The following is a 25,520-nucleotide window of genomic DNA, read 5'->3' on the forward strand; positions in this document are numbered from 1 at the left end:
GAAAAATAGGAAACCCTACAACCATGAACCGGAGACCACGCAAGCATAGAAATAACGACAAAACTCGTACGTGCATGCTAAAACTAGAACATCGGGTAGTAAAAAAGGGGGTGCAACACGAGGACTTCTCAGGGGGTCATCCATCCTAGTACTACTCTCTCCCAAGCAAGCTTGAGTGCGGAGTTCTGATGGGATCCGATGCATTAGTGCTGGTATGATCGCACCCGAAATACTTTTCATGCTTATTGTTTTTATGTCTTAAGAGACGCATAACATGATTACCCTCCGTTCTTTGCCGTGCACGAGGAGTGGGACTCACGTAACCGACCGACTCCGATCGAAAAATAGAAAACCCTACAACCATGAACCGGAGACCACGCAAGCATAGAAATAAAGAAAATACTCGTATGTGCATGCTAAAAGTAGAACATCAGGCAGTAAAAAAGGGGGTGCAACACGAGGCCTTCCCAGGGGGTCACCTATCCTAGTACTACTCTCGCCCAAGCGCACTTAACTGCGGAGTTCTGATGGGATCCGGTGCATTAGTGCTGGTATGATTGCACCCGAAATACTTCTCATGCTTGTTGTTTTTATGTCTCACAAGAGGCAGATCGTGATTACCCTCCGTTCTTTTCCGTGCGCGAGGCGTGGGACCCACGTGACCGACCGGCTCCGATCAAAAAATAGGAAACCCTACAACCATGAACCGGAGATAATGCAAGCATAGAAATAACGACAAAACTCGTACGTGGATGCTAAAAGTTGAACATCAGGCAGTAAAAAAGGGGGCGCAACACGAGGAATTCCTAGGGGGTCACCGGAGACAATGCAAGCATAGAAATAACGACAAAACTCGTACGTGGATGCTAAAAGTTGAACATCGGGCAGTAAAAAAGGGGGCGCAACACGAGGAATTCCCAGGGGGTCACCCATCCTAGTACTACTCTCGCCCAAGCACGCTTAACTACGGAGTTCTGATGGGATCCGGTGCATTAGTGCTGGTATGATCGCACCCGAAATACTTCTCATGCTTGTTGTTTTTATGTCTTCGAAGAGGCAGATAGTGATTACCCTCCGTTCTTTTCCGTGCGCGACGCGTGGAACCAACGTGACCGACTGGCTCCGATCGAAAAATAGGAAACCCTACAACCATGAACCGGAGACCACGCAAGCATAGAAATAACGACAAAACTCGTATGTGCATGCTAAAAGTAGAACATCGGGCATTAAAAAATGAGGTGCAACACGAGGACTACCCAGGGGGTCACCCATCCTAGTACTACTTTCACCCAAGCACGCTTGACTGCGGAGTTCTGATGGGATCCGGTGCATTAGTGTTGGTATGATCGCACCCGAAATAATTCTCATGATTATTGTTTTTATGTCTTACAAGACGCAGATCGTGATTACCCTCCGTTCTTTGCCGTGCGCGAGGCGTGGGACCAACGTGACCAACCGACTCCGATCGAAAAATAGGAAACCCTACAACCATGAACCGGAGACCACGCAAGCATAGAAATAACGACAAAACTCGTACGTGCATGCTAAAACTATAACATCGGGTAGTAAAAAAGGGGGTGCAACACGCGGACTTCTCAGGGGGTCACCCATCCTTGTACTACTCTCTCCCAAGCACGCTTGACTGCGGAGTTCTGATGGGATCCGATGCATTAGTGCTGGTATGATCGCACCCGAAATACTTCTCATGCTTATTGTTTTTATGTCTTAAGAGACGCATAACATGATTACCCTCCGTTCTTTGCCGTGCACGAGGAGTGGGACCCACGTGACCGACCGACTCCGATCGAAAAATAGAAAACCCTACAACCATGAACCGGAGACCACGCAAGCATAGAAATAAAGAAAATACTCGTATGTGCATGCTAAAAGTAGAACATTGGGAAGTAAAAAAGGGGGTGCAACACGAGGACTTCCCAGGGGGTCACCTATCCTAGTACTACTCTCGCCCAAGCACACTTAACTGCGGTGTTCTGATGGGATCCGGTGCATTAGTGCTGGTATGATCGCACCCGAAATACTTCTCATGCTTGTTGTTTTTCTGTCTTACAAGAGGCATATCGTGATTACCCTCCGTTCTTTTCCGTGCGCGAGACCTGGGACCCACGTGACCGACCGGCTCCGATCGAAAAATAGGAAACCCTACAACCATGAACCGGAGACCACGCAAGCATAGAAATAACGACAAAACTCGTATGTGCATGCTAAAAGTAGAACATCGGGCAGTAAAAAAGGGGGTGCAACACGAGGACTTCCCAAGGGGTCACCCATCCTAGTACCACTCTCGCCCAAGCACGCTTAACTGGGGAGTTCTAATGGGATCCGGTGCATTAGTGCTGGTATGATCCCACCCGAAATACTTCTCATGCTTGTTGTTTTTATGCCTTACAAGAGGCAGATTGTGATTACCCTCTGTTCTTTTCCGTGTGCGAGGCGTGGGACCCACATGACCGACCGGCTCCGATCGAAATATAGGAAACCCTACAACCATGAACCGGAGACCACGCAAGCATAGAAAGAACGACAAAACTCATAAGTGCATGCTAAAAGTAGAGCATTAGGAAGTAAAAAAGGGGGTGCAACACGAGGACTTCCCAGGGGGTCAACAATCCTAGTACTACTCTCGCCCAAGCGCACTTAACTGCGGAGTTCTGATGGGATCCGGTGCATTAGTGCTGGTATGATCGCACCCGAAATACTTCTCAAGCTTGTTGTTTTTATGTCTTGCAAGAGGCAGATCGTGATTACCATCCGTTCTTTTCCGTGCGCGAGGCGTGGGACCCACGTGACCGACCGGCTCCGATCGAAAAATAGGATACCCTACAACCATGAACCGGAGACCATGCAAGCATAGAAATAACGACAAAACTCGTACGTGCATGCTAAAAGTTGAACATCGGGCAGTAAAAAAGGGGGCGCAACATGAGGAATTCCCAGGGGGTCACCCATCCTAGTACTACTCTCGCCCAAGCACACTTAACTGCGGAGTTCTGATGGGATCCGGTTCATTAGTGCTGGTATGATCGCACCCGAAATACTTCTCATGCTTGTTGTTTTTATGTCTTCGAAGAGGCAGATAATGATTACCCTCCGTTCTTTTCTGTGCGCGACGCGTCGAACCAACGTGACCGACCGGCTCCGATCGAAAAATAGGAAACCCTACAACCATGAACCGGAGACCACGCAAGCATAGAAATAACGACAAAACTCGTACGTGCATGCTAAAAGTAGAACATCGGGCAGTAAAAAAGGAGGTGCAACACGAGGACTACCCAGGGGGTCACCCATCCTAGTACTACTTTCACCCAAGCACGCTTGACTGCGGAATTCTGATGGGATCCGGTGCATTAGTGCTGGTATGATCGCACCCGAAATACTTCTCGTGATTATTGTTTTTATGTCTTACAAGACGCAGATCGTGATTACCCTCCATTCTTTGCCGTGCGCGAGGCGTGGGACCAACGTGACCGACCGGCTCCGATCGAAAAATAGGAAACCCTACAACCATGAACCGGAGACCACGCAAGCATAGAAATAAGGACAAAACTCGTATGTGCATGCTAAAAGTAGAACATCGGGCAGTAAAAAAGGGGGTGCAACACGAGGACTTCCCAGGGGGTCACCCATCCTAGTACTCCTCTCGCCCAAGCACGCTTAACTGCGGAGTTCTAATGAGATCCGGTGCATTAGTGCAAGTATGATCCCACTCAAAATACTTCTAATTCTTGTTGTTTTTATGTCTTACAAGAGGCAGATCGTGATTAGCATCCGTTCTTTTCCGTGCGCGAGGCGTGGGACCCACGTGACCGACCGGCTCCGATCGAAAAATAGGAAACCCTACAACCATGAACCGGAGACCATGCAAGCATAGAAATAACGACAAAACTCGTACGTGCATGCTAAAAGTTGGACATCGGGCAGTAAAAAAGGGGGCGCAACACGAGGAATTCCCAGGGGGTCACCCATCCTAGTACTACTCTCGCCCAAGCACGCTTAACTGCGGAGTTCTGATGGGATCCGGTGCATTAGTGCTGGTATGATCGCACCCGAAATACTTCTCATGATTATTGTTTTTATGTCTTACAAGACGCAGATCGTGATTACGCTCCGTTCTTTTCCGTGCGCGACGCGCGGAACCAACGTGACCGACCGGCTCCGATCGAAAAATAGGAAACCCTACAACGATGAACCGGAGACCACGCAAGCATAGAAATAACGACAAAACTCGTACGTGCATGCTAAAACTATAACATCGGGTAGTAAAAAAGGGGGTGCAACACGAGGACTTCTCAGGGGGTCACCCATCCTAGTACTACTCTCTCCCAAGCACGCTTGACTGCGGAGTTCTGATGGGATCCGATGCATTAGTGCTGGTATGATCGCACCCGAAATACTTCTCATGCTTATTGTTTTTATGTCTTAAGAGACGCATAACATGATTACCGTCCGTTCTTTGCCGTGCACGAGGAGTGGGACCCATGTGACCGACCGACTCCGATCGAAAAATAGAAAACCCGACAACCATGAACCGGAGACCACGCAAGCATAGAAATAAAGAAAATACTCGTATGTGCATGCTAAAAGAAGAACACCAGGCAGTAAAAAAGGGGGTGCAACACGAGGACTTCCCAGGGGGTCACCTATCCTAGTACTACTCTCGCCCAAGCACACTTAACTGTAGAGTTCTGATGGGATCCGGTGCATTAGTGCTGGTATGATCGCACCCGAAATACTTCTCATGCTTGTTGTTTTTATGTCTTACAAGAGGCATATCGTGATTACCCTCCGTTCTTTTCCGTGCGCGAGGCGTGGGACCCACGTGACCGACCGGCTCCGATCGAAAAATAGGAAACCCTACAACCATGAACCGGAGACCACGCAAGCATAGAAAGAACGACAAAACTCATAAGTACATGCTAAAAGTAGAGCATTGGGCAGTAAAAAAGGGGGTGAAACACGAGGACTTCCCAGGGGGTCACCAATCCTAGTACTACTCTCGCCCAAGCACGCTTAACTGCGGAGTTCTGATGGGATCCGGTGGATTAGTGCTGGTACGATCGCACCCGAAATACTTCTCATGCTTATTGTTTTTATGTCTTACAAGAGGCAGATCGTGATTACCCTTCCGTTCTTTTCCGTGCGCGAGGCGTGGGACCCACGTGACCGACCGGCTCCGATCGAAAAATAGGAAACCCTACAACCATGAACCGGAGACCACGCAAGCATAGAAATAACGAAAAAATTCGTATGTGCAAGCTAAAAGTTGAACATCGGGTAGTAAAAAAGGGGGTGCAACACGAGGTCTTCCCAGGGGGTCACCGATCCTAGTACTACTCTCGCCCAAGCACGCTTAACTATAGAGTTTTGATGGGATCCGGTGCATTAGTGCTGGTATGATCGCACCCGTAATATTTCTCATGCTTGTTGTTTTTATGTCTTCCAAGAGGCAGATCGTGATTACCCTCCGTTCTTTTCCGTGCGCGAGGCGTGGGACCCACATGACCGACCGGCTCCGATCGAAAAATAGGAAACCCTACAACCATGAACCGGAGACCATGCAAGCATAGAAATAACGACAAAACTCGTACGTGCATGCTAAAACTATAACATCGAGTTGTAAAAAAGGGGGTGCAACACGAGGACTTCTTTGGGGGTCACCCATCCTAGTACTACTCTCTCTCAAGCACGCTTGACTGCGGAGTTCTGATGGGATCCGATGCATTAGTGTTGGTATGATCGCACCCGAAATACATCTCATGCTTATTGTTTTTATGTCTTAAGAGACGCATAACATGATTACCCTCCGTTCTTTGCCGTGCACGAGGAGTGGGACCCACGTGACCAACCGACTCCGATCGAAAAATAGAAAACCCGACTACCTTGAACCGGAGACCACGCAAGCATAGAAATAAAGAAAATACTCGTATGTGCATGCTTAAAGAAGAACATCGGGCAGTAAAAAAGGGGGTGCAACACGAGGACTTCCCAGGGGGTCACCTATCCTAGTACTACTCTCGCCCAAGCACACTTAACTGTAGAGTTCTGATGGGATCCGGTGCATTAGTGCTGGTATGATCGCACCCGAAATACTTCTCATGCTTGTTGTTTTTATGTCTTACAAGAGGCATATCGTGATTACCCTCCGTTCTTTTCCGTGCGCGAGGCGTGGGACCCACGTGACCGACCGGCTCCGATCGAAAAATAGGAAACCCTACAACCATGAACCGGAGACCACGCAAGCATTGAAATAACGACAAAACTCGTATGTGCATGCTAAAAGTAGAACATCGGGCAGTAAAAAAGGGGGTGCAACACGAGGACTTCCCAGGGGGTCACCTATCCTAGTACTACTCTCGCCCAAGCACACTTAACTGCGGAGTTCTAATGGGATCCGGTGCATTAGTGCTGGTATGATCCCACCCGAAATACTTCTCATGCTTGTTGTTTTTATGTCTTACAAGAGGCAGATAGTGATTACCCTTCGTTCTTTTCCGTGCGCGAGGCGTGGGACCGACGTGACCGACCGGCTCCGATCGAAAAATAGGAAACCCTACAACCATGAACCGTAGACCACGCAAGCATAGAAATAACGACAAGACTCGTACGTGCATGCTAAAAGTAGAACATCGGGCAGTAAAAAAGGGGGTGCAACACGAGGATTTCCCAGGGGGTCACCCATCCTAGTACTACTCTCGCCCAAGCACGCTTAACTGTGGAGTTTTGATGGGATCCGGTGCATTAGTGCTGGTATGATCGCACCCGTAATATTTCTCATGCTTGTTGTTTTTATGTCTTACAAGAGGCAGATCGTGATTACCCTCCGTTCTTTTCCGTGCGCGAGGCGTGGGACCCACATGACCGACCGGCTCCGATCGAAAAATAGGAAACCCTACAACCATGAACCGGAGACCACGCAAGCATAGAAATAACGACAAAACTCGTACGTGCATGCTAAAACTATAACATCGGGTAGTAAAAAAGGGGGTGCAACACGAGGACTTCTCTGGGGGTCGCCCATCCTAGTACTACTCTCTCCCAAGCACGATTGACTGCGGAGTTCTGATAGGATCTGATGCATTAGTGCTGGTATGATCGCACCCGAAATACTTCTCATGCTTATTGTTTTTATGTCTTAAGAGACGCATAACATGATTACCCTCCGTTCTTTGCCGTGCACGAGGAGTGGGACCCACGTGACCCACCGACTCCGATCGAAAAATAGAAAACCCGACAACCATGAACCGGAGACCACGCAAGCATAGAAATAAAGAAAATACTCGTAGGTGCATGCTAAAAGTAGAACATCGGGCAGTAAAAAAGGGGGTGCAACACGAGGACTTCCCAGGGGGTCACCTATCCTAGTACTATTCTCGCCCAAGCACACTTAACTGCGGAGTTCTGATGGGATCCGGTGCATTAGTGCTGGTATGATCGCACCCGAATCTTATGCTTGTTGTTTTTATGTCTTACAAGAGGCAGATCGTGATTACCATCCGTTCTTTACCGTGTGCGAGGCGTGGGACCCACGTGACCGACCGGCTCCGATCGAAAAGTAGGAAACCCTACAACGATGAACCGGAGATCACACAAGCATAGAAATAACGACAAAACTCGTACGTGCAAGCTAATAGTTGAACATCGGGCCGTAAAAAGGGGGTGCAACACGAGGACTTCCCAGGGGGTCACCCATCCTAGTACTACTCTCGCCCAAGCACGCTCAACTATTGAGTTTTGATGGGATCCGGTGCATTAGTGCTGGTATGATCGCACCCGTAATATTTCTCATGCTTGTTGTTTTTATGTCTTACAAGATTCAGATCGTGATTACCCTCCGTTCTTTTCCGTGCGCGAGGCGTGGGACCCACATGACCGACCGACTCCGATCGAAAAATAGGAAACCCTACAACCATGAACCGGAGACCACGCAAGCATAGAAATAATGACAAAACTTGTACGTGCATGCTAAAAGTAGAACATCGGGAAGTAAAAAAGGGGGTGCAACACGAGGACTTCCCAGGGGGGCACCCATCCTAGTACTACTCTCGCAAAAGCACGCTTAACTGCAAAGTTCTGATGGGATCCGGTGCATTTGTGCTGGTATGATCGCACCCGAAATACTTCTCATGCTTGTTGTTTTTATGTCTTACAAGAGGTAGATCGTGATTACCCTCCGTTCTTTTCCATGCGCGAGGCGTGCGACCCACGTGACCGACCGGCTCCGATCGAAAAAAATAGGAAACCCTACAACCATGAAACGGAGACCACGCTAGCATAGAAATAACGACAAAACTCGTACGTGCATGCTAAAAGTAGAACACCGGGCAGTAAAAAAGGGGTGCAACACGAGGACTTCCCAGGGGGTCACCTATCCTAGTACAACTCTCGCCCAAGCACGCTTAACTGCGGAGTTCTGATGGGATCCGGTGCATTAGTGCTGGTATGATCGCACCCGAAATACTTCTCATGCTTGTTGTTTTTATGTCTTACAAGAGGCAGATCGTGATTACCCTCCGTTCTTTTCCGTGCGCGAGGCGTGGGACCCACGTGACCGACTGGCTCCGATTGAATAATAGGAAACCCTAATGACAAAACTTGTATGTGCATGCTAAAAGTAGAACATCGGGCAATAAAAAAGGGGTGCAACACGAGGACTTCCCAAGGAGGCACCCATCCTAGTACTACTCTCGCCCAAGCACGCTTAACTGCGGAGTTCTGACGGGATCCGGTGCATTAGTGCCGGTATGATCGCACCCGAAATACTTCTCATGCTTGTTGTTTTTATGTCTTACAAGAGGCAGATAGTGATTACCTTCCGTTCTTTTCCGTGCACGAGGCGTGGGACCCACGTGACCGACCGGCTCCGATCGAAAAATAGGAAACCCTACAACCATGAACCGGTGACCACGCAAGCATAGAAATAACGACAAAAGTCGTACGTGCATGCTAAAAGTAGAATATCGGGCAGTAAAAAAGGGGGTGCAGCACGAGGACTTCCCAGGGGGCACCCATCCTAGTACTACTCTCGCGAAAGCACGCTTAACTGCAGAGTTCTGATGGGATCCGGTGCATTAGTGCTGGTATGATCGCACCCAAAATACTTCTCATGCTTGTTGTTTTTATGTATTACAAGAGGCAGATCGTGATTACCCTCCGTTCTTTTCCGTGCGCGAGTCGTGGGACCCACGTGACCGACCGGCTCCGATCGAAAAATAGGAAACCCTACAACCATGAACCGGAGACCACGCAAGCATAGAAATAACGACAAAACTCGTACGTGCATGCTAAAAGTAGAACATCGGACAGTAAAAAAGGGGGTGCAACACGAGGACTTCCCAGGGGGCACCCATCCTAGTACTACTCTCGCAAAAGCATGCTTAACTGCAGAGTTCTGATGGGATCCGGTGCATTAGTGCTGGTATGATCGCACCCAAAATACTTCTCATGGTTGTTGTTTGTATGTCTTACAAGAGGCAGATCGTGATTACCCTTTGTTCTTTTCCGTACGCGAGGCGTGGGACCCACGTGACCGACCGGCTCTGATCGAAAAATAGGAAACCCTACAACCATGAACCGGAGACCATGCAAGCATAGAAATAACGACAAAACTCGTACGTGCATTCTAAAAGTAGAACATCGGGCAGTAAAAAAGGGGGAGCAACACGAGGACTTCCCAGGGGGTCACCCATCCTAGTACTACTCTCGCCCAAGCACGCTTAACTGCGGATTTCTAATGGGATCCGGTGCATTAGTGCTAGTATGATCCCACCCGAAATACTTCTCATGCTTGTTGTTTTTATGTCTTACAAGAGGCAGATAGTGATTACCCTCCGTTCTTATCCGTGCGCGAGGCGTGGGACCCACGTAACCGACCGGCTCCGATCGAAAAATAGGAAACCCTACAACCATGAACCGGAGACCACGCATGCATAGAAATAATGACAAAACTCGTAAGTGCATGCTAAAAGTAGAGCATCGGGCAGTAAAAAAGGGGGTGCAACACGAGGACTTCCCAGGGGTCACCCATCCTAGTACTAATCTCGCCCAAGCACGCTTAACTACGGAGTTCTGATGGGATCCGATGCATTAGTGCTGGTATGATCGCACCCGAAATACTTCTCATGCTTGTTGTTTTTATGTGTTACAAGAGGCAGATAGTGATTACCCTCCGTTCTTTTCCGTGCGCGAGGCGTGGGACCCATGTGACCGACCCGCTCCGATCGAAAAATAGGAAACCCTACAACCATGAACCGAAGACCACGCAAGCATAGAAATAACGACAAAACTCGTAAGTGCATGCTAAAAGTAGAGCATCGGGCAGTAAAAAAGGGGGTGCAACACGAGGACTTCCCAGGGGGTCACCCATCCTAGTACTACTCTCGCCCAAGCACGTTTAACTACGGAGTTCTGATGGGATCCGATGCATTAGTGCTGGTATGATCGCACCCGAAATAATTCTCATGCTTGTTGTTTTTATGTCTTACAAGAGGCAGATCGTGATTACCATCCGTTCTTTTCCGTGCGCGAGGCGTGAGACCCACGTGACCGACCGGCTCCGATCGAAAAATAGGAAACCCTACAACCATGAACCGGAGACCACGCAAGCATAGAAATAACGACAAAACTCGTACGTGCATGCTAAAAGTAGAACATCGGGCAGTAAAAAAGGGGGTGCAACACGAGGACTTCCCAGGGGGTCACCCATCCTATTACTACTCTCGCCCAAGCACGCTTAATTGCGGAATTTTGATGGGATCCGGTGCATTAGTGCTGGTATGATCGCACCCGTAGTATTTCTCATGCTTTGTTATTTTATGTCTTACAAGAGGCAGATCGTGATTACCCTCCGTTCTTTTCCGTGCGCGAGGCGTGGGACCCACATGACCGATCGACTCCGATCGAAAAATAGGAAACCCTACAACCATGAACCGGAGACCACGCAAGCATAGAAATAATGACAAAACTTGTACGTGCATGCTAAAAGTAGTACATCGGGCAGTAAAAAAGGGGGTGCAACACGAGGACTTCCCAGGGGGGCACCCATCCTAGTACTACTCTCGCAAAAGCACGCTTAACTGCAAAGTTCTGATGGGATCCGGTGCATTAGTGCTGGTATGATCGCACCCGAAATACTTCTCATGCTTGTTGTTTTTATGTCTTACAAGAGGTAGATCGTGATTACCCTCCGTTCTTTTCCATGCGCGAGGCGTGGGACCCACGTGACCGACCGGCTCCGATTGAAAATAGGAAACCCTACAACCATGAACCGGAGACCACGCTAGCATAGAAATAACGACAAAACTCGTACGTGCATCCTAAAAGTAGAACACCGGGCAGTAAAAAAGGGGTGCAACACGAGGACTTCCCAGGGGGTCACATATCCTAGTACAACTCTCGCCCAAGCACGCTTAACTGCGGAGTTCTGATGGGATCCGGTGCATTAGTGCTGGTATGATCGCACCCGAAATACTTCTCATGCTTGTTGTTTTTATGTCTTACAAGAGGCAGATCGTGATTACCCTCCGTTCTTTTCCGTGCGCGCGGCGTGGGACCCACGTGACCGACTGGCTCCGATTGAAAAATAGAAACCCTACAACCATGAACCGGAGACCACGCAAGCATATCAATAACGACAAAACTCGTATGTGCATGCTAAAAGTAGAACATCGGGCAGTAAAAAAGGGGCGCAACACGAGGACTTCCCAGGGGGCACCTATCCTAGTACTACTCTCGCCCAAGCACGCTTAACTGCGGAGTTCTGATGGGATCCGGTGCATTAGTGCTGGTATGATCGCACCCGAAATACTTCTCATGCTTGTTGTTTTTATGTCTTACAAGAGGCAGATAGTGATTACCTTATGTTCTTTTCCGTGCGCGAGGCGTGGGACCGACGTGACCGACCAGCTCCGATCGAAAAATAGGAAACCCTACAACCATGAACCGGAGACCACGCCAGCATAGAAATAACGACAAAACTCGTACGTGCATGCTAAATGTAGAACATCGGACAGTAAAAAAGGGGGTGCAACACGAGGACTTCCCAGGGGGCACCCATCCTAGTACTACTTTCGCCCAAGCACGCTTAACTGCGGAGTTCTAATGGGATCCGGTGCATTAGTGCTGGTATGATCGCACCTAAAATACTTCTCATGCTTGTTGTTTTTATGTCTTACAAGAGGTAGATCGTGATTACCCTCCGTTCTTTTCCATGCGCGAGGCGTGGGACCCACGTGACCGACCGGCTCCGATCGAAAATTAGGAAACCCTACAACCATGAACCGGAGACCACGCAAGCATAGAAATAACGACAAAACTCGTACGTGCATGCTAAGAGTAGAATATCGGGCAGTAAAAAAGGGGGTGCAACACGATGACTTCCCAGGGGGCACCCATCCTAGTACTACTCTCGCGAAAGCACGCTTAACTGCAGAGTTCTGATGGGATCCGGTGGATTAGTGCTAGTATGATCGCACCCGAAATACTTCTCATGCTTGTTGTTTTTATGTCTTACAAGAGGCAGATCGTGATTACCCTCCGTTCTTTTCCGTGCGCGAGGCGTGGGACCCACGTGACCGACCGGCTCCGATCGAAAAATAGGAAACCCTACAACCATGAACCGGAGACCACGCAAGCATAGAAATAACGACAAAACTCGTACGTGCAAGCTAAAAGTTAAGCATCGGGCAGTAAAAAAGGGGGTGCAACACGAGGACTTCCCAGGGGGTCACCCATCCTAGTACTACTCTCGCCCAAGCACGCTTAAGTGGGAAGTTTTGATGGGATCCGGTGCATTAGTGCTGGTATGATCGCACCCGTAATATTTCTCATGCTTGTTGTTTTTATGTCTTACAAGAGGCAGATCGTGATTACCCTCCGTTCTTTTCCGTGCGCGAGACGCGGGACCCACATGACCGATCGACTCCGATCGAAAAATAGGAAACCCTACAACCATGAACCCGAGACCACGCAAGCATAGAAATAATGACAAAACTTGTACGTGCATGCTAAAAGTAGAACATCGGGCAGTAAAAAAGGGGGTGCAACACGAGGACTTCCCAGGGGGGCACCCATCCTAGTACTACTCTCGCAAAAGCACGCTTAACTGCAAAGTTCTGATGGGATCCGGTGCATTAGTGCTGGTATGATCGCACCTGAAATACTTCTCATGCTTGTTGTTTTTATGTCTTACAAGAGGTAGATCGTGATTACCCTCCGTTCTTTTCCATGCACGAGGCGTGGGACCCACGTGACCGACCGGCTCCGATCGAAAAATAGGAAACCCTACAACCATGAACCGGAGACCACGCAAGCATATAAATAACGACAAAACTCGTATGTGCATGCTAAAAGTAGAACATCAGGCAGTAAAAAAGGGGTGCAACACGAGAACTTCCCAGGGGGGCACCCATCCTAGTACTACTCTCGCTGAAGCACACTTAACTGCGGAGTTCTGATTGGATCCGGTGCATTAGTGCTGGTATGATCGCACCCGAAATACTTATCATGCTTGTTGTTTTTATGTCTTACAAGAGGCAGATAGTGATTACCTTCCGTTCTTTTCCGTGCACGAGGCGTGGGACCCACGTGACCGACCGGCTCCGATCGAAAAATAGGAAACCCTACAACCATGAACCGGAGACCACACAAGCATAGAAAGTAGAACATCGGGCAGTTAAAAAGGGGGTGCAACACGAGGACTTCTCAGGGGGTCACCCATCCTAGTACTCTTCTCGCCCAAGCACGCTTAACTGCGGAGTTCTAATGAGATCCGGTGCATTAGTGCTAGTATGATCCCACTCGAAATACTTCTCATTCTTGTTGTTTTTATGTCTTATAAGAGGCAGATCGTGATTAGCATCCGTTCTTTTCCGTGCGCGAGGCGTGGGACCCACGTGACCGACCGGCTCCGATCGAAAAATAGGAAACCCTACAACCATGAACCGGAGACCACGCAAGCATAGAAATAACGACAAAACTCATACGTGCATGCTAAAAGTAGAACATCGGGCAGTAAAAAAGGGGGTGCAACACGAGGACTTCCCAGGGGGCACCCATCCTAGTACTACTCTCGCAAAATCATGCTTAACTGCAGAGTTCTGATTGGATTCGGTGCATTAGTGCTGGTATGATCGCACCCGAAATACTTCTCATGCTTGTTGTTTTTATGTCTTACAAGAGGCAGATCGTGATTACCCTCTGTTCTTTTCCGTGCGCATGGCGTGGGACCCACGTGACCGACCGACTCCGATCGAAAAATAGGTAACCCTACAACCATGAACCGGAGACCACGCAAGCATAGAAATAACGAGAAAACTCGTAGGTGCATGCTAAAAGTAGAACATCGGGCAGTAAAAAAGGGGTGCGACACGAGGACTTCCCAGGGGGTCACCCATCCTAGTTCTACTCTCGCCCAAGCACGCTTAACTGCGGAGTTCTGATGGGATCCAGTGCATTAGTGTCGCTATGATCGCACCAGAAATACTTCTCATGCTTGTTGTTTTTACGTCTTACAAGAGGCAGATAGTGACTACCCTCCGTTCTTTTCCGTGCGCGAGGCGTGGGACCCACGTGACCGCCCGACTCCGATCGAAAAATAGGAAACCCTACAACCATGAACCGGAGACCACGCAAGCATAGAAATAACGACAAAACTCGTACGTGCATGCTAAAAGTAGAACATCGGGCAGTAAAACAGGGGGTGCAACACGAGGACTTCCCAGGGGGTCAACCATCCTAGTACTACTCTCGCCCAAGCACGCTTAACTGCGGAGTTCTGATGGGATCCGGTGCATTAGTGCTGGTATGATCGCACCCGAAATACTTCTCATGCTTGTTGTTTTTATGTCTTACAAGAGGCAGATAGTGATTACCCTCCGTTCTTTTCCTTGCGCGAGGCGTGGGACCCACGTGACCGATCGACTCCGATCGAAAAATAGGAAATCCTACAACCATGAACCGGAGACCACGCAAGCATAGAAATAACGACACAACTCGTACTTGCATGCTAAAAGTAGAACATCGGGCAGTAAAAAAGGGGGTGCAACACGAGAACTTCCCAGGGGGTCACCCATCCTAGAACTACTCTCTCCCAAGCACGCTTGACTGCGGTGTTCTGATGGGATCCGGTGCATTAGTGCTGATATGATCGCACCCGAAATACTTCTCATGCTTATTGTTTTTATGTCTTAAGAGACGCATATCGTGATTACCCTCCGTTCTTTGTCGTGCACGTGGAGTAGGACCCACGTGACCGACCGACTCCGATTGAAAAATAGAAAACCTTACAACCATGAACCGGAGACCACGCAAGCATAGAAATAAAGAAAATACTCGTATGTGCATGCTAAAAGTAGAACATCGGGCAGTAAAAACGGGGGTGCAACATAAGGACTTCCCAGGGGTTCACTCATCCAAGTACTACTCTCGCCCAACCACGCTTAACTGTGGAGTTCTGATGGGATCCGATGCTTTAGTGTCGGTATGATCGCACCCGAAATATTTCTCATGCTTATTGTTTTTATGCCTTACAAGACGCAGATCATGATTACCCTCCACTCTTTGCCGTGCGCGAGGCGTGGGACCAGCGTGACCGACCGGCTCCGATCGAAAAATAGGAAACCCTACAACCATGACCCGGAGACCACGCAAGCATAGAAATAACGGCAAAACTCGTACCTGCATGGTAAAAGTACAACATCGGGGAATAAAAAAGGGGGTGCAACACGAGGACTTCCCTGGGGGTCACCCATCCTAGTACTACTCTCGCCTAAGCACGCTTAACTGCGGAGTTCTGATGAGATCTGGTGCATTAGTGCTGGTATGATCGCACCCGAAATACTTCTCATGCTTGTTGTTTTTATGTCTTACAATAGGCAGATCGTGATTACCCTCCGTTCTTTTCCGTGCGCGAGGCGTGGGACCCACGTGACCGACCGACTCCGATCGAAAAATAGGAAACCCTACAACCATGAACCGGAGACCCCGCAAGCATAGAAATAACGACAAAACTCGTACGTGCATGCTAAAAGTAGAACATCGGGCAGTAAAAAAAAGGGTGCAACACGAGGACTTCCCAGGGGGTCACCCATCCTAGTACTACTCTCGCAAAAGCACGCTTAACTGCAAAGTTCTGATGGGATCCGGTGCATTAGTGCTGGTATGATCGCACCTGAAATACTTCTCATGCTTATTGTTTTTATGTCTTACAAGACGCAGATCGTGATTACCCTCCGTTCTTTGCCGTGCGCGAGGCGTGGGACCAACTTGACCGACCGACTCCGATCGAAAAATAGGAAACCCTACAACGCTGAACCGGAGACCACGCAACCATAGAAATAATGACAAAACTCGTACGTGCATGCTAAAACTAGAACATCGGGTAGTAAAAAAGGGGGTGCAACACGAGGACTTCTCAGGGGGTCACCCATCCTTGTACTACTCTCTCCCAAGCACACTTGACTGCGGAGTTCTGATGGGATCCGGTGCATTAGTGCTGGTATGATCGCACCCGAAATACTTCTCATGCTTGTTGTTTTTATATCTTAAGAGACGCATATCGTGACTACCCTCCGTTCCTTGCCGTGCTCGAGGAGTAGGACCCACGTGACCGACCGACTCCGATTGAAAAATAGAAAACCCTACAACCATGAACCGGAGACCACGCAAGCATAGAAATAAAGAAAATACTCTTATGTGCATGCTAAAAGTAGAACATCGGGTAGTAAAAAAGGGGGTGCAACATAAGGACTTCCCAGGGGGTCACCCATCTTAGTACTACTCTCGCCCAAGCACGCTTAACTGTGGAGTCGGTATGATCGCAGCCGAAATATTTCTCATGCTTATTGTTTTTATGCCTTACAAGACGCAGATCGTGATTACCCTCCGTTCTTTACCGTGCGCGAGGCGTGGGATCAGCGTGACCGACTGGCTCCGATCGAAAAATAGGAAACCCTACAACCATGAACCGGAGACCACGCAAGCATAGAAATAACGACAAAACTCGTACGTGCATGCTAAAAGTAGAACATCGGGGAATAAAAAAGGGGGTGCAACACGAGGACTTCCCTGGGGGTCACCCATCCTAGTACTACTCTCGCCCAAGCACGCTTAACTGCGGAGTTCTGATGAGATCCGGTGCATTAGTGCTGTTATGATCGCACCCGAAATACTTCTCATGCTTGTTGTTTTTATGTCTTACAAGAGGCAGATCGTGATTACCCTCTGTACTTTTCCGTGCGCGAGGCGTGGGACCCACATGGCCGACCGGCTCCGATCGAAAAATAGGAAACCCTACAACAATGAACCGGAGACCCCGCAAGCATAGAAATAACGAGAAAACTCGTACGTGCATGCTAAAAGTAGAACATCGGGCAGTAAAAAAGGGGGTGCAACAAGAGGACTTCCCAGGGGGTCACCCATCCTAGTACTACTCTCGTCCAAGCACGCTTAACTGCGGAGTTCTAATGGGATCCGGTGCATTAGTGTCGCTATGATCGCACCCGAAATACTTTTCATGCTTGTTTTTTTTATGTCTTACAAGTGGCAGATCGTGATTACCCTCCGTTCTTTTCCGTGCGCGAGGCGCGGGACCCACGTGACCGACCGGCTCCGATCGAAAAATAGGAAATCCTACAACCATGAACCGGAGACCACGCAAGCATAGAAATAACGACAAAACTCGTACGTGCATGCTAAAAGTAGAACATCGGGCAGTAAAAAAGGGGGTGCAACACGAGAACTTCGCAGGGGGTCACCCATCCTAGTACTACTCTCGCCCTAAAACGCTTAACTGTGGAGTTCTGATGGGATCCGGTGCATTAGTGTCGGTATGATCGCACCCGAAATATTTCTCATGCTTATTGTTTTTATGTCTTACAAGACGCAGATTGTGATTACCCTCCGTTCTTTCCCGTACGCGAGGCGTGGGACCAACGTGACCGACCGGCTCCGATCGAAAAATAGGAAACCCTACAACCATGCACCGGAGACCACGCAAGCATAGAAATAACGACAAAACTCGTACGTGCATGCTAAAAGTAGAACATCGGGCAGTAAAAAAGGAGGTGCAACAAGAGGACTACCCAGGGTCACCCATCCTAGTACTACTCTCGCCCAAGCACGCTTGACTCGGGAGTTCTCATGGGATCCGGTGCATTAGTGCTGGTATGATCGCACCCGAAATACTTTTCATGCTTATTGTTTTTATGTCTTACAAGACGCAGATCGTGATTACCCTCCGTTCTTTGCCGTGCGCGAGGCGTGGGACCAACGTGACCGACCGACTCCGATCGAAAAATAGGAAACCCTACAACCATGAACCGGAGACCACGCAAGCATAGAAATAACGACAAAACTCGTACGTGCATGCTAAAACTAGAACATCGGGTAGTAAAAAAGGGGGTGCAACACGAGTACTTCTCATGGGGTCACCCATCCTAGTACTACTCTCTCCCAAGCACACTTGACTGCGGAGTTCTGTTGGGATCCGGTGCATTAGTGCTGGTATGATCGCACCCGAAATACTTCTCATGCTTATTGTTTTTATGTCTTAAGAGACGCATATCGTGATTACCCTCCGTTCTTTGCCGTGCACGAGGAGTGGGACCCACGTGACCGACCGACTCCGATTTAAAAATAGAAAACCCTACAACCATGAACCGGAGACCACGCAAGCATAGAAATAAAGAAAATACTCGTATGTGCATGCTAAAAGTAGAACATCAGGCAGTAAAAAAGGGGGTGCAACATAAGGACTTCCGAGGGGGTCACCCATCCTAGTACTACTCTCGCCCAAGCACGCTTAACTGTGGAGTTCTGATGGGATCCGATGCTTTAGTGTCGGTATGATCGCACCCGAAATATTTTTCATGCTTATTGTTTTTATGCCTTACAAGCGCAGATCGTGATTACCCTCCATTCTTTGCCATGCGCGAGGCGTGGGACCAGCGTGACCGACCGGCTCCGATCGAAAAATAGGAAACCCTACAACCATGAACCGGAGACCACGCAAGCATAGAAATAACGACAAAACTCGTACGTGCATGCTAAAAGTAGAACATCGGGCAGTAAAAAAGGGGGTGCAACACAAGGACTTCCCAGGGGGTCACCCATCCTAGTACTACTCTCGCACAAGCACGCTTAACTGCGGAGTTCTGATGAGATCCGGTGCATTAGTGCTGTTATGATCGCACCGGAGACCCCTCAAGCATAGAAATATCGAGAAAACTCGTACGTGCATGCTAAAAGTAGAACATCGGGCAGTAAAAAAGGGGGTGCAACACGAGGACTTCCAGAGGGTCACCCATCCTAGTACTACTCTCGCCCACGCACGCTTAACTGCGGAGTTCTGATGGGATCCGGTGCATTAGTGCGGGTATGATCGCACCCGAAATACTTCTCATGCTTGTTGTTTTTACGTCTTACAAGAGGCAGATAGTGATTACCCTCCGTTCTATTCCGTACGCGACGCGTGGAACCCATGTAACCGACCGGCTCCGATCGAAAAATAGGAAACCCTACAACCATGAACCGGAGACCACGTAAGCATAGAAATAAGGACAAAACTCGTACGTGCATGATAAAAGTAGAACATCGGGCAGTAAAAAAGGGGTGCAACACGAGGACTTACCAGGGGGTCACCCATCCTAGTACTACTCTCGCCCTAAAACGCTTAACTGTGGAGTTGTGATGGGATCCGGTGCGTTAGTGTCGGTATGATCGTACCCGAAATATTTCTCATGCTTATTGTTTTTATGTCTTACAAGACGTAGATTGTGATTACCCTCCGTTCTTTGCCGTGCGGGAGGTGTGGGACCAACGTGACCGACCGGCTTCGATCGAAAAATAGGAAACCCTACAACCATGAACCGGAGACCACGCAAGCATAGAAATAACGACAAAACTCGTACGTGCATGCTAAAACTAGAACATCGGGTAGTAAAAAAGAGGGTGCAACACGAGGACTTCTCAGGGGGTCACCCATCCTTGTACTACTCTCTCCCAAGCACACTTGACTGCGGAGTTCTGATGGGATCCGGTGCATTAGTGCTGGTATGATCGCACCCGAAATACTTCTCATGCTTATTGTTTTTATGTCTTAAGAGACGCATATCCTGATTACCCTCCGTTCTTTGCCGTGCACGAGGAGTAGGACCCACGTGACCGACCGACTCCGATTGAAAAATAGAAAACCCTACAACCATGAACCGGAGACCACGCAAGCGTAGAAATAAAGAAAATACTCGTATGTGCATGCTAAAAGTAGAACATCGGGCAGTAAAAAAGGGGGTGCAACATAAGGACTTCCTAGGGGGTCACCCATCTTAGTACTACTCTCGCCCAAGCACGCTTAACTGTGGAGTTCTGATGGGATCCGATGCTTTAGTGTCGATATGATCGCATCCGAAATATTTCTCATGCTTATTATTTTTATGCCTTACAAGACGCAGATCGTGATTACCCTCCGTTCTTTACCGTGCGCGAGGCGTGGGATCAGCGTGACCGACCGGCTCCGATCGAAAAATAGGAAACCCTACAACCATGAACCGGACACCACGCAAGCATAGAAATAACGACAAAACTCGTACGTGTATGCTAAAAGTAGAACATCAGGCTGTAAAAAAGGGGGTGCAATATGAGGACTTCCTAGGGGGTCATCCATCCTAGTTCTACTCTCGCCCAAGCACGCTTAACTGCGGAGTTCTGATGGGATCCGGTGCATTAGTGCTGGTATGATCGCACCCGAAATACTTCTCATGCTTGTTGTTTTTATGTCTTACAAGAGGCAGATAGTGATTACCCTCCGTTCTTTTCCGTACGCGATGCGTGGAACCCACGTAACCGACCGGCTCCGATCGAAAAATAGGAAACCCTACAACCATGAACCGGAGACCACGTAAGCATAGAAATAACGACAAAACTCGTACGTGCATGATAAAAGTAGAACATCGGGCAGTAAAAAAGGGGGTGAAACACGAGGACTTACCAGGGGGTCACCCATCCTAGTACTACTCTCGCCCTAAAACGCTTAACTGTGGAGTTCAGATGGGATCCGGTGCATTAGTGTTGTTATGATCGCACCGGAAATACTTCTCATGCTTGTTGTTTTTATGTCTTACAAGAGGCAGATCGTGATTACCCTCTGTTCTTTTCTGTGCGCGAGGCGTGGGACCCACGTGACCGACCGACTCCGATCAAAAAATAGGAAACCCTACAACCATGAACCGGAGACCCCGCAAGCATAGAAATATCGAGAAAACTCGTACGTGCATGCTAAAAGTAGAACATCGGGCAGTAAAAAAGGGGGTGCAACACGAGGACTTCCAGGGGTCACCCATCCTAGTACTACTCTCGCTCGAGCACACTTAACTGCGGAGTTTTGATGGGATCCGGTGCATTAGTGCTGGTATGATCGCACCCGAAATACTTCTCATGCTTCTTGTTTTTATGTCTTACAAGAGGCAGATAGTGATTACCCTCCGTTCTATTCCGTACGCGACGCGTGGAACCCATGTAACCGACCGGCTCCGATCGAAAAATAGGAAACCCTACAACCATGAACCGGAGACCACGTAAGCATAGAAATAACGACAAAACTCGTACGTGCATGATAAAAGTAGAACATCGGGCAGTAAAAAAGAGGTGCAACACGAGGACTTACCAGGGGGTCACCCATCCTAGTACTACTCTCGCCCTAAAACGCTTAACTGTGGAGTTCTGATGGGATCCGGTGCATTAGTGTCGGTATGATCGTACCCGAAATATTTCTCATGCTTATTGTTTTTATGTCTTACAAGACGCAGATTGTGATTACCCTCCGTTCTTTGCCGTGCGGGAGGTGTGGGACCAACGTGACCGACCGACTTCGATCGAAAAATAGGAAACCCTACAACCATGAACCGGAGACCACGCAAGCATAGAAATAACGACAAAACTCGTACGTGCATGCTAAAAGTAGAACATCGGGCAGTAAAAAAGGAGGTGCAACACGAGGACTACCCAGGGGTCACCCATCCTAGTACTACTCTCGCCCAAGCACGCTTGACTGCGGAGTTCTGATGGGATCGGGTGCATTAGTGCTGGTATGATCGCACCCGAAATACTTCTCATGCTTATTGTTTTTATGTCTTACAAGACGCAGATCGTGATTACCCTCCGTTCTTTGCCGTGCGCGAGGCGTGGGACCAACTTGACCGACCGACTCCGATCGAAAAATAGGAAACCCTACAACCATGAACCGGAGACCACGCAACCATAGAAATAACGACAAAACTCGTACGTGCATGCTAAAACTAGAACATCGGGTAGTAAAAAAGGGGGTGCAATACGAGGACTTCTCAGGGGGTCACCCATCCTTGTACTACTCTCTCCCAAGCACACTTGACTGCGGAGTTCTGATGGGATCCGGTGCATTAGTGCTGGTATGATCGCACCCGAAATACTTCTCATGCTTATTGTTTTTATGTCTTAAGAGACGCATATCGTGATTACCCTCCGTTCTTTGCCGTGCACGAGGAGTAGGACCCACGTGACCGACCGACTCCGATTGAAAAATAGAAAACCCTACAACCATGAACCGGAGAACACGCTAGCATAGAAATAAAGAAAATACTCGTATGTGCATGCTAAAAGTAGAACATCGGGCAGTAATAAAGGGGGTGCAACATAAGGACTTCCCAGGGGGTCACCCATCTTAGTACTACTCTCGCCCAAGCACGCTTAACTGTGGAGTTCTGATGGGATCCGATGGTTTAGTGTCGATATGATCGCAGCCGAAATATTTCTCATGCTTATTATTTTTATGCCTTAGAAGACGCAGATCGTGATTACCCTCCGTTCTTTACCGTGCGCAAGGCGTGGGATCAGCGTGACCGACCGGCTCCGATCGAAAAATAGGAAACCATACAACCATGAACCGGAGACCACGCAAGCATAGAAATAATGACAAAACTCGTACGTGCATGCTAAAAGTAGAACATCGGGCTGTAAAAAAGGGGGTGCAATACGAGGACTTCCTAGGGGGTCACCCATCCTAGTACTACTCTCGCCCAAGCATGCTTAACTGCGGAGTTCTGATGGTAAATCCGTTTTTGACGTTCTCGAAAAATGTGCCCAATCTTGTAAAATCCATAACATTCTCATACGGACTCCGTTTTTGACGTTCTTTATATGCACGCGTAGAGAAAATTTTGCTCTACAACTTTCGTTTAGACTTCGTCGGAAAATTTTGACTTTATTTTTATATTATTATTTTTAACAGACCGGGACTGGTAAATCCGTTAAAAATTCATAACTTCTTCATCCGACGTCCGTTTTCGTCAGACTTTTTACCGTTTTCAGTCAGACTTTTTAAAAATTCATAACTTCTTCATTCGAGTTTTTAGCTGTCTACTGCTAAGCTGAAACTTGTAAAAATCATAACATCCTCATACGGAGTCAGATTTTGGCGTTCTTTTTATCGAACTTCTCGGTTTAACGAATACTACGACTTTCATTTAGATCACTAAGGCTAAAAAGTAGTTTATCAAAAACTCACTTTTTACGTCATTCGGCACCGTGTCGGTTTTATCGCGGATCTTCGATTGGTCATAACTTCTTCGTTATAACTCGGATTTCGACGAGGTTTTCGCCTACGTGTTTCTAACGAGATTATCTACAACTTTCAACAAAACAATTTTACTTATTTCAAGTTTTATATTTTCGCTAAATTTCACTATTTAGCTTTTAATTGGAATCTCATAAGACTTCCAATAATTTATGAGTGATTCTAAACATAGTTTTACCTTATTTCTAGTAAAAACTATCTGTTAGAACTCAGTACTCAATATCACATAATATTTCATAATATTATTTATATAAAACACGATCTCAAAACGTGTATGTTACAAATACCTCATCCTTTTGAGAATTTCGTCCCCGAAATTACATCGATTAAAATAAATGGGGATATTTCGCTCTTATCTCATTCTTATTCTCCCAAGTATAATTCGGGCCTCGATGGTGTTTCCATTTGACAAGCACCAACTCTACTTCTTTATTACGTAGCCTAGTCGTTCTTTCGTTTACGATCTCTTCAGGCTCTTCTATATAAGTTAACTTATTATCCAGTTTCACCTCGGATAATGGAACTGCCTCATCATAGATGCTTGGGCATTTGCCCAGATAACTCACATGGAAGACATCATGAATACCTGCCAAATCTTCAGGCAATTCCAAGCGGTATGCTTGTTTACCAATCCTCTGGAGGATTTTGAAAGGACCAACAAATCTAGGACTTAGTTTTCCTTTCTTTCCAAATCGCATAAGACCTTTCCATGGGGATACCTTCAACATTACGAAATCCCCCACCTGGAATTCTCTTGGTCGTCTCCTCTTTTCCGTATAGGACTTTTGTCGATCCTGGGCAGCTTTCATTCTTTCTCGTACAATTTGAATCTTGTCGGTGGTGTCTTGAATCATTTCAGGGCCTCCAAGGATTTTCTGTCCTATTTCACGCCAACATAATGGAGTACGACACTTGCGACCATATAATGCCTCATATGGCGGCATTTTGATTGAAGCGTGGTAACTGTTATTATACGAGAATTCGACAAGAGGTAAGTATTTATCCCAGTTACCACCGAACTCCAAGACACATGCACGAAGCATATCTTCTACCGTTTGGATTGTTCTCTCCGTCTGTCCATCTGTCTGGGGATGATAGGTTGTGCTGAGAGAAACTCGAGATCCCAATTCACGTTGCATACTCGCCCAAAAGTGAGAAGTGAAGCGAGTATCACGATCGGAAACGATCTTTAGTGGCACACCATGTCTTGCAACAATTTCATCCAAGTATACTTGTGCGTATTTCTCCATTGGAGCCGTTTCACGCATGGCAAGAAAATGAGCGCTTTTAGTCAGGCGGTCGACGATTACCCAAATGCTATCATGCTGTCTAGCAGTCTTTGGCAATTTGGTAATAAAATCCATGGACAGTTCTTCCCATTTCCATACAGGTACACTAAGGCTTTCTGGGGTTCCGTAAGGCTTTTGGTGCTCTGTTTTGACTTGTAAACATACTAAGCATTCCTGTACATATCTTCCAATGTCTCTCTTTAATCCAAGCCACCAATAATCAGCTCTTACATCATAGTACATTTTACTTGTACCAGGATGTATTGACAGTTTAGACTTATGGGCTTCATCTAAAATCTTCTTTCTTAATTCACCAATCTTCGGAATCCATAGCCGATTCTTGAATACCTTCAATCCCCGTGGATCATCAAGTAAAATATCGGTGTAATGTACCATTCCTTCTTTCTTCACATTTTCTGGCTTTAGGGCTTCTACTTGCCATTTCTCTAGTTCATCTAGAATAGTGAACTTTACTGTGGTGTGAGTAATAGCATAACACATACTATTACGATAAACCTTTCTGCTAAGTGCATCGGCAACTATATTAGCCTTTCCAGGATGATATAGGATTTCACAGTCATAGTCTTTGATCAGCTCCATGGCTCGTTGTTGTC

General features: G+C 47.7%; 62 non-coding genes and 5 pseudogenes across 62 annotated transcripts; all 67 read right to left on the reverse strand.

Moving 5' to 3' along the window:
• Window positions 1-107: 107 nt before the first annotated feature.
• Window positions 108-226, reverse strand: LOC145151232 (5S ribosomal RNA). Its single transcript, XR_013731995.1, has one exon. It is a non-coding gene; the product is annotated as a 5S ribosomal RNA (ribosomal RNA).
• A 220-nt stretch (window positions 227-446) lies between these two features.
• LOC145148552 (5S ribosomal RNA) lies at window positions 447-565 on the reverse strand. Its single transcript, XR_013729432.1, has one exon. It is a non-coding gene; the product is annotated as a 5S ribosomal RNA (ribosomal RNA).
• Window positions 566-896: 331 nt separating this feature from the next.
• On the reverse strand, window positions 897-1,015 carry LOC145154739 (5S ribosomal RNA). Its single transcript, XR_013735199.1, has one exon. It is a non-coding gene; the product is annotated as a 5S ribosomal RNA (ribosomal RNA).
• Window positions 1,016-1,235: 220 nt separating this feature from the next.
• On the reverse strand, window positions 1,236-1,354 carry LOC145150915 (5S ribosomal RNA). Its single transcript, XR_013731721.1, has one exon. It is a non-coding gene; the product is annotated as a 5S ribosomal RNA (ribosomal RNA).
• Window positions 1,355-1,574: 220 nt separating this feature from the next.
• On the reverse strand, window positions 1,575-1,693 carry LOC145150329 (5S ribosomal RNA). The gene has a single exon (XR_013731148.1). It is a non-coding gene; the product is annotated as a 5S ribosomal RNA (ribosomal RNA).
• Window positions 1,694-1,913: 220 nt separating this feature from the next.
• On the reverse strand, window positions 1,914-2,032 carry LOC145148696 (5S ribosomal RNA). Its single transcript, XR_013729569.1, has one exon. It is a non-coding gene; the product is annotated as a 5S ribosomal RNA (ribosomal RNA).
• Window positions 2,033-2,252: 220 nt separating this feature from the next.
• LOC145149468 (5S ribosomal RNA) lies at window positions 2,253-2,371 on the reverse strand. Its single transcript, XR_013730332.1, has one exon. It is a non-coding gene; the product is annotated as a 5S ribosomal RNA (ribosomal RNA).
• A 220-nt stretch (window positions 2,372-2,591) lies between these two features.
• LOC145149808 (5S ribosomal RNA) lies at window positions 2,592-2,710 on the reverse strand. Its single transcript, XR_013730653.1, has one exon. It is a non-coding gene; the product is annotated as a 5S ribosomal RNA (ribosomal RNA).
• A 220-nt stretch (window positions 2,711-2,930) lies between these two features.
• LOC145149353 (5S ribosomal RNA) lies at window positions 2,931-3,049 on the reverse strand. Its single transcript, XR_013730208.1, has one exon. It is a non-coding gene; the product is annotated as a 5S ribosomal RNA (ribosomal RNA).
• A 220-nt stretch (window positions 3,050-3,269) lies between these two features.
• LOC145150753 (5S ribosomal RNA) lies at window positions 3,270-3,388 on the reverse strand. The gene has a single exon (XR_013731562.1). It is a non-coding gene; the product is annotated as a 5S ribosomal RNA (ribosomal RNA).
• A 220-nt stretch (window positions 3,389-3,608) lies between these two features.
• LOC145149987 (5S ribosomal RNA) lies at window positions 3,609-3,727 on the reverse strand. The gene has a single exon (XR_013730819.1). It is a non-coding gene; the product is annotated as a 5S ribosomal RNA (ribosomal RNA).
• A 220-nt stretch (window positions 3,728-3,947) lies between these two features.
• Window positions 3,948-4,066, reverse strand: LOC145154552 (5S ribosomal RNA). The gene has a single exon (XR_013735024.1). It is a non-coding gene; the product is annotated as a 5S ribosomal RNA (ribosomal RNA).
• A 220-nt stretch (window positions 4,067-4,286) lies between these two features.
• Window positions 4,287-4,405, reverse strand: LOC145149177 (5S ribosomal RNA). The gene has a single exon (XR_013730032.1). It is a non-coding gene; the product is annotated as a 5S ribosomal RNA (ribosomal RNA).
• A 220-nt stretch (window positions 4,406-4,625) lies between these two features.
• Window positions 4,626-4,744, reverse strand: LOC145148757 (5S ribosomal RNA). Its single transcript, XR_013729627.1, has one exon. It is a non-coding gene; the product is annotated as a 5S ribosomal RNA (ribosomal RNA).
• Window positions 4,745-4,964: 220 nt separating this feature from the next.
• LOC145150364 (5S ribosomal RNA) lies at window positions 4,965-5,083 on the reverse strand. Its single transcript, XR_013731183.1, has one exon. It is a non-coding gene; the product is annotated as a 5S ribosomal RNA (ribosomal RNA).
• A 221-nt stretch (window positions 5,084-5,304) lies between these two features.
• On the reverse strand, window positions 5,305-5,423 carry LOC145150527 (5S ribosomal RNA). The gene has a single exon (XR_013731348.1). It is a non-coding gene; the product is annotated as a 5S ribosomal RNA (ribosomal RNA).
• Window positions 5,424-5,643: 220 nt separating this feature from the next.
• LOC145151273 (5S ribosomal RNA) lies at window positions 5,644-5,762 on the reverse strand. The gene has a single exon (XR_013732030.1). It is a non-coding gene; the product is annotated as a 5S ribosomal RNA (ribosomal RNA).
• A 220-nt stretch (window positions 5,763-5,982) lies between these two features.
• Window positions 5,983-6,101, reverse strand: LOC145148758 (5S ribosomal RNA). The gene has a single exon (XR_013729628.1). It is a non-coding gene; the product is annotated as a 5S ribosomal RNA (ribosomal RNA).
• Window positions 6,102-6,321: 220 nt separating this feature from the next.
• On the reverse strand, window positions 6,322-6,440 carry LOC145148159 (5S ribosomal RNA). The gene has a single exon (XR_013729056.1). It is a non-coding gene; the product is annotated as a 5S ribosomal RNA (ribosomal RNA).
• A 220-nt stretch (window positions 6,441-6,660) lies between these two features.
• LOC145147203 (5S ribosomal RNA) lies at window positions 6,661-6,779 on the reverse strand. Its single transcript, XR_013728114.1, has one exon. It is a non-coding gene; the product is annotated as a 5S ribosomal RNA (ribosomal RNA).
• A 220-nt stretch (window positions 6,780-6,999) lies between these two features.
• Window positions 7,000-7,118, reverse strand: LOC145151261 (5S ribosomal RNA). Its single transcript, XR_013732020.1, has one exon. It is a non-coding gene; the product is annotated as a 5S ribosomal RNA (ribosomal RNA).
• A 220-nt stretch (window positions 7,119-7,338) lies between these two features.
• On the reverse strand, window positions 7,339-7,457 carry LOC145145796 (5S ribosomal RNA). Its single transcript, XR_013726752.1, has one exon. It is a non-coding gene; the product is annotated as a 5S ribosomal RNA (ribosomal RNA).
• Window positions 7,458-7,671: 214 nt separating this feature from the next.
• On the reverse strand, window positions 7,672-7,790 carry LOC145150596 (5S ribosomal RNA). The gene has a single exon (XR_013731410.1). It is a non-coding gene; the product is annotated as a 5S ribosomal RNA (ribosomal RNA).
• Window positions 7,791-8,010: 220 nt separating this feature from the next.
• LOC145151004 (5S ribosomal RNA) lies at window positions 8,011-8,129 on the reverse strand. The gene has a single exon (XR_013731802.1). It is a non-coding gene; the product is annotated as a 5S ribosomal RNA (ribosomal RNA).
• Window positions 8,130-8,350: 221 nt separating this feature from the next.
• On the reverse strand, window positions 8,351-8,469 carry LOC145145322 (5S ribosomal RNA). Its single transcript, XR_013726301.1, has one exon. It is a non-coding gene; the product is annotated as a 5S ribosomal RNA (ribosomal RNA).
• A 183-nt stretch (window positions 8,470-8,652) lies between these two features.
• LOC145146855 (5S ribosomal RNA) lies at window positions 8,653-8,771 on the reverse strand. Its single transcript, XR_013727779.1, has one exon. It is a non-coding gene; the product is annotated as a 5S ribosomal RNA (ribosomal RNA).
• Window positions 8,772-8,991: 220 nt separating this feature from the next.
• Window positions 8,992-9,109, reverse strand: LOC145151194 (5S ribosomal RNA). Its single transcript, XR_013731962.1, has one exon. It is a non-coding gene; the product is annotated as a 5S ribosomal RNA (ribosomal RNA).
• Window positions 9,110-9,329: 220 nt separating this feature from the next.
• Window positions 9,330-9,447, reverse strand: LOC145151196 (5S ribosomal RNA). The gene has a single exon (XR_013731964.1). It is a non-coding gene; the product is annotated as a 5S ribosomal RNA (ribosomal RNA).
• A 220-nt stretch (window positions 9,448-9,667) lies between these two features.
• LOC145149803 (5S ribosomal RNA) lies at window positions 9,668-9,786 on the reverse strand. The gene has a single exon (XR_013730648.1). It is a non-coding gene; the product is annotated as a 5S ribosomal RNA (ribosomal RNA).
• A 220-nt stretch (window positions 9,787-10,006) lies between these two features.
• LOC145147661 (5S ribosomal RNA) lies at window positions 10,007-10,124 on the reverse strand. Its single transcript, XR_013728557.1, has one exon. It is a non-coding gene; the product is annotated as a 5S ribosomal RNA (ribosomal RNA).
• Window positions 10,125-10,344: 220 nt separating this feature from the next.
• On the reverse strand, window positions 10,345-10,463 carry LOC145143806 (5S ribosomal RNA). The gene has a single exon (XR_013724841.1). It is a non-coding gene; the product is annotated as a 5S ribosomal RNA (ribosomal RNA).
• Window positions 10,464-10,683: 220 nt separating this feature from the next.
• On the reverse strand, window positions 10,684-10,802 carry LOC145150570 (5S ribosomal RNA). Its single transcript, XR_013731386.1, has one exon. It is a non-coding gene; the product is annotated as a 5S ribosomal RNA (ribosomal RNA).
• Window positions 10,803-11,022: 220 nt separating this feature from the next.
• Window positions 11,023-11,141, reverse strand: LOC145150860 (5S ribosomal RNA). The gene has a single exon (XR_013731671.1). It is a non-coding gene; the product is annotated as a 5S ribosomal RNA (ribosomal RNA).
• Window positions 11,142-11,359: 218 nt separating this feature from the next.
• On the reverse strand, window positions 11,360-11,478 carry LOC145149080 (5S ribosomal RNA). Its single transcript, XR_013729941.1, has one exon. It is a non-coding gene; the product is annotated as a 5S ribosomal RNA (ribosomal RNA).
• Window positions 11,479-11,696: 218 nt separating this feature from the next.
• LOC145149203 (5S ribosomal RNA) lies at window positions 11,697-11,814 on the reverse strand. Its single transcript, XR_013730056.1, has one exon. It is a non-coding gene; the product is annotated as a 5S ribosomal RNA (ribosomal RNA).
• Window positions 11,815-12,034: 220 nt separating this feature from the next.
• Window positions 12,035-12,152, reverse strand: LOC145149899 (5S ribosomal RNA). The gene has a single exon (XR_013730737.1). It is a non-coding gene; the product is annotated as a 5S ribosomal RNA (ribosomal RNA).
• A 220-nt stretch (window positions 12,153-12,372) lies between these two features.
• Window positions 12,373-12,490, reverse strand: LOC145151308 (5S ribosomal RNA; annotated as a pseudogene).
• A 220-nt stretch (window positions 12,491-12,710) lies between these two features.
• Window positions 12,711-12,829, reverse strand: LOC145150723 (5S ribosomal RNA). Its single transcript, XR_013731531.1, has one exon. It is a non-coding gene; the product is annotated as a 5S ribosomal RNA (ribosomal RNA).
• Window positions 12,830-13,049: 220 nt separating this feature from the next.
• Window positions 13,050-13,168, reverse strand: LOC145151104 (5S ribosomal RNA). Its single transcript, XR_013731896.1, has one exon. It is a non-coding gene; the product is annotated as a 5S ribosomal RNA (ribosomal RNA).
• Window positions 13,169-13,387: 219 nt separating this feature from the next.
• Window positions 13,388-13,506, reverse strand: LOC145150835 (5S ribosomal RNA). The gene has a single exon (XR_013731647.1). It is a non-coding gene; the product is annotated as a 5S ribosomal RNA (ribosomal RNA).
• Window positions 13,507-13,695: 189 nt separating this feature from the next.
• Window positions 13,696-13,814, reverse strand: LOC145150318 (5S ribosomal RNA). The gene has a single exon (XR_013731138.1). It is a non-coding gene; the product is annotated as a 5S ribosomal RNA (ribosomal RNA).
• A 220-nt stretch (window positions 13,815-14,034) lies between these two features.
• LOC145151470 (5S ribosomal RNA) lies at window positions 14,035-14,152 on the reverse strand (annotated as a pseudogene).
• A 219-nt stretch (window positions 14,153-14,371) lies between these two features.
• LOC145150964 (5S ribosomal RNA) lies at window positions 14,372-14,490 on the reverse strand. Its single transcript, XR_013731766.1, has one exon. It is a non-coding gene; the product is annotated as a 5S ribosomal RNA (ribosomal RNA).
• A 220-nt stretch (window positions 14,491-14,710) lies between these two features.
• Window positions 14,711-14,829, reverse strand: LOC145155510 (5S ribosomal RNA). The gene has a single exon (XR_013735946.1). It is a non-coding gene; the product is annotated as a 5S ribosomal RNA (ribosomal RNA).
• Window positions 14,830-15,049: 220 nt separating this feature from the next.
• LOC145150926 (5S ribosomal RNA) lies at window positions 15,050-15,168 on the reverse strand. The gene has a single exon (XR_013731731.1). It is a non-coding gene; the product is annotated as a 5S ribosomal RNA (ribosomal RNA).
• Window positions 15,169-15,388: 220 nt separating this feature from the next.
• Window positions 15,389-15,507, reverse strand: LOC145151192 (5S ribosomal RNA). The gene has a single exon (XR_013731960.1). It is a non-coding gene; the product is annotated as a 5S ribosomal RNA (ribosomal RNA).
• A 220-nt stretch (window positions 15,508-15,727) lies between these two features.
• Window positions 15,728-15,846, reverse strand: LOC145148816 (5S ribosomal RNA). Its single transcript, XR_013729682.1, has one exon. It is a non-coding gene; the product is annotated as a 5S ribosomal RNA (ribosomal RNA).
• Window positions 15,847-16,066: 220 nt separating this feature from the next.
• On the reverse strand, window positions 16,067-16,185 carry LOC145150901 (5S ribosomal RNA). The gene has a single exon (XR_013731708.1). It is a non-coding gene; the product is annotated as a 5S ribosomal RNA (ribosomal RNA).
• Window positions 16,186-16,405: 220 nt separating this feature from the next.
• LOC145149598 (5S ribosomal RNA) lies at window positions 16,406-16,524 on the reverse strand. The gene has a single exon (XR_013730453.1). It is a non-coding gene; the product is annotated as a 5S ribosomal RNA (ribosomal RNA).
• Window positions 16,525-17,057: 533 nt separating this feature from the next.
• LOC145147843 (5S ribosomal RNA) lies at window positions 17,058-17,176 on the reverse strand. The gene has a single exon (XR_013728731.1). It is a non-coding gene; the product is annotated as a 5S ribosomal RNA (ribosomal RNA).
• A 220-nt stretch (window positions 17,177-17,396) lies between these two features.
• Window positions 17,397-17,515, reverse strand: LOC145150808 (5S ribosomal RNA). Its single transcript, XR_013731620.1, has one exon. It is a non-coding gene; the product is annotated as a 5S ribosomal RNA (ribosomal RNA).
• Window positions 17,516-17,735: 220 nt separating this feature from the next.
• On the reverse strand, window positions 17,736-17,854 carry LOC145148527 (5S ribosomal RNA). Its single transcript, XR_013729408.1, has one exon. It is a non-coding gene; the product is annotated as a 5S ribosomal RNA (ribosomal RNA).
• Window positions 17,855-18,074: 220 nt separating this feature from the next.
• Window positions 18,075-18,191, reverse strand: LOC145151378 (5S ribosomal RNA; annotated as a pseudogene).
• Window positions 18,192-18,411: 220 nt separating this feature from the next.
• LOC145150430 (5S ribosomal RNA) lies at window positions 18,412-18,530 on the reverse strand. The gene has a single exon (XR_013731256.1). It is a non-coding gene; the product is annotated as a 5S ribosomal RNA (ribosomal RNA).
• A 220-nt stretch (window positions 18,531-18,750) lies between these two features.
• On the reverse strand, window positions 18,751-18,869 carry LOC145150896 (5S ribosomal RNA). Its single transcript, XR_013731703.1, has one exon. It is a non-coding gene; the product is annotated as a 5S ribosomal RNA (ribosomal RNA).
• A 219-nt stretch (window positions 18,870-19,088) lies between these two features.
• On the reverse strand, window positions 19,089-19,207 carry LOC145147636 (5S ribosomal RNA). Its single transcript, XR_013728533.1, has one exon. It is a non-coding gene; the product is annotated as a 5S ribosomal RNA (ribosomal RNA).
• A 76-nt stretch (window positions 19,208-19,283) lies between these two features.
• Window positions 19,284-19,401, reverse strand: LOC145148836 (5S ribosomal RNA). Its single transcript, XR_013729702.1, has one exon. It is a non-coding gene; the product is annotated as a 5S ribosomal RNA (ribosomal RNA).
• A 219-nt stretch (window positions 19,402-19,620) lies between these two features.
• Window positions 19,621-19,739, reverse strand: LOC145151306 (5S ribosomal RNA; annotated as a pseudogene).
• Window positions 19,740-19,959: 220 nt separating this feature from the next.
• On the reverse strand, window positions 19,960-20,078 carry LOC145149777 (5S ribosomal RNA). The gene has a single exon (XR_013730624.1). It is a non-coding gene; the product is annotated as a 5S ribosomal RNA (ribosomal RNA).
• A 220-nt stretch (window positions 20,079-20,298) lies between these two features.
• Window positions 20,299-20,417, reverse strand: LOC145151262 (5S ribosomal RNA). Its single transcript, XR_013732021.1, has one exon. It is a non-coding gene; the product is annotated as a 5S ribosomal RNA (ribosomal RNA).
• A 220-nt stretch (window positions 20,418-20,637) lies between these two features.
• LOC145150495 (5S ribosomal RNA) lies at window positions 20,638-20,756 on the reverse strand. Its single transcript, XR_013731318.1, has one exon. It is a non-coding gene; the product is annotated as a 5S ribosomal RNA (ribosomal RNA).
• Window positions 20,757-20,976: 220 nt separating this feature from the next.
• Window positions 20,977-21,095, reverse strand: LOC145151329 (5S ribosomal RNA; annotated as a pseudogene).
• A 220-nt stretch (window positions 21,096-21,315) lies between these two features.
• Window positions 21,316-21,432, reverse strand: LOC145151056 (5S ribosomal RNA). The gene has a single exon (XR_013731853.1). It is a non-coding gene; the product is annotated as a 5S ribosomal RNA (ribosomal RNA).
• Window positions 21,433-21,651: 219 nt separating this feature from the next.
• LOC145151013 (5S ribosomal RNA) lies at window positions 21,652-21,770 on the reverse strand. Its single transcript, XR_013731811.1, has one exon. It is a non-coding gene; the product is annotated as a 5S ribosomal RNA (ribosomal RNA).
• Window positions 21,771-21,990: 220 nt separating this feature from the next.
• On the reverse strand, window positions 21,991-22,108 carry LOC145150720 (5S ribosomal RNA). The gene has a single exon (XR_013731527.1). It is a non-coding gene; the product is annotated as a 5S ribosomal RNA (ribosomal RNA).
• Window positions 22,109-22,328: 220 nt separating this feature from the next.
• LOC145149535 (5S ribosomal RNA) lies at window positions 22,329-22,447 on the reverse strand. Its single transcript, XR_013730392.1, has one exon. It is a non-coding gene; the product is annotated as a 5S ribosomal RNA (ribosomal RNA).
• Window positions 22,448-22,667: 220 nt separating this feature from the next.
• LOC145151274 (5S ribosomal RNA) lies at window positions 22,668-22,786 on the reverse strand. The gene has a single exon (XR_013732031.1). It is a non-coding gene; the product is annotated as a 5S ribosomal RNA (ribosomal RNA).
• Window positions 22,787-25,520: the final 2,734 nt, after the last annotated feature.

This window comes from Lactuca virosa, chromosome 1 (genome assembly GCF_052849685.1).
Source record: "Lactuca virosa cultivar CGN04683 chromosome 1, Lactuca_virosa_CGN04683_v6, whole genome shotgun sequence".
In the NCBI taxonomy this organism is placed as follows: Eukaryota; Viridiplantae; Streptophyta; class Magnoliopsida; order Asterales; family Asteraceae; genus Lactuca; species Lactuca virosa.